The sequence below is a fragment of the Penaeus japonicus genome, unplaced genomic scaffold, assembly GCF_977035675.1.
Source record: "Penaeus japonicus unplaced genomic scaffold, GWHDUDI00000001_assembly GWHDUDI00000024, whole genome shotgun sequence".
In the NCBI taxonomy this organism is placed as follows: domain Eukaryota; kingdom Metazoa; phylum Arthropoda; class Malacostraca; order Decapoda; family Penaeidae; genus Penaeus; species Penaeus japonicus.
In genome coordinates this window covers 21500747-21502548 of record NW_028234426.1, presented here as the reverse complement: position 1 = coordinate 21502548, position 1802 = coordinate 21500747, and the positions used below count along the sequence as shown (strand labels likewise).

Here is a 1802-nt window from a genome sequence, read left to right as displayed (position 1 = left end):
GAAAAGAAAAACGTAAAAACAAAAGAAAACAAAGATTAGTCAAAGAAATAAAATGTTAACCAGAAAGACAAGGAAAGACAATGGCAAGGAACAATTCAATCGTGAAGGATGATGAGTCATGCAGCCGACAGCAGGCGAGGACAGTGTCAATCGATTGATCATCAAATGGTCCAGCGCAATCATGGCTGCCGCTTGTTGAGATATCCCTTTTTCGCGACGTTTATTGCTGACCCTGCTGACGCCGATTGCTGACTGCAAAAGAAGAACAGACACTTGAATATGGTGATAAAATTGGCTTGCTAATGGCTGATAGGTTTATCATATTCCATATATACTATATATATCCTTATATACTACTATACGCATAATTATCGTATCATAGTATATATAAAATATTATATGCTATATACTGCACTGATTACCTATATCTATGGACTTTTGCATATACGATATATATATATACGATATAATATATAGATATAAAAATATAAGGAGAAAATATCCTACTGATATATATATATAAATAATATATGAAAACTAATGTATAAATATATATATATATACTCACTACCCTTCCCTACTATAAAAATAAAATAATATATATGTATAAATATATATATATATATATATATTATATCCTATATATATACTCACTGCACGCATCACTATATAAATATATGTTTATAATATGTATATATAACTATCTCGATGTATATACATATATAAACTAATATAATATCATATCTATTATATAATATATATACTACCTATATATATATATAATGGATACTTCTTATACTACCCATATATATTAAGACTATATATAACCCGACTACTTAGGTACTCACTCAATGTATACTCATATAAATATACTAATACATACTATATGAAAATAAATACCCGACTATATATATATATATATAGAAATATAAAGGTACTCTATTCAGCCACTTATCATACCGTATATACATACGTATATAATACCTAGATATATATATATTATATATAAATATATCTCATATAGATATATATACCTATACTATATATATATATATATATATATATATATAAACTCTTATATGTCGTGTGTGTGTGTGTGGCGTTGTTGTGTGTGTGTGGTGTGAGTATACGCAGTCCCCCCCTGGCGGCTGCTGCTTTGTAAATATGTGTGTGCTGCTCGTGCGGTGTATGACCCACGGTGTGTGCTTAAATGTGTGTGTATGTGCGTGTCTCTGTGTGTGTATGTGTGTGTGTGTGTGTGTGAGCTGTATATACGTCATGCTGAATAACCTCTTGTGGTGTAAGACTACCGTATATCTACACAAATCTACAACATTTGTCTAATCGTAGAAAAGTCATATATGTGCGCTGCCACTGCTGAGCAACAAATTTTACATAACAACTGTGCCACGATGATAGCTCAACACCGAAAGCACGCACGCACACGCTTGCCCTGATATCTATCAAGTGGCAACTGCTTCAACACAACACTTATATATATCAAATGCTCAAACAAATATATATATAATCAGTATAATCGGTTTACATATATATGTGTGTATATGTGGATATAAATAATATATATATAGTATATATATTATATATTCATATATATATATATATACATATAAACATATATAATAATTATACATATATACATTCATACATATATATATAAATATATATATATATATATATATATATATATATATAAATATATGTATATATAGGTATGTATATAATACATATATAGAGAATATCTATATATATGGATATTTATATATATATAGTATGTATAAAAA

General features: G+C 28.0%; 1 protein-coding gene across 1 annotated transcript in view; it reads right to left on the bottom strand.

The window, feature by feature from the left end:
- The window catches only part of LOC122264194 (uncharacterized), a 16710-nt gene extending 16636 nt beyond the window's left edge, over nt 1-74 (bottom strand). The window contains exon 1 of the mRNA XM_043032980.2: nt 1-74. This exon is cut by the window's left edge and continues 488 nt beyond it. The gene's annotated coding sequence lies outside the window, so the exon portion shown is untranslated.
- Between the last annotated feature and the right edge of the window lie 1728 nt (nt 75-1802).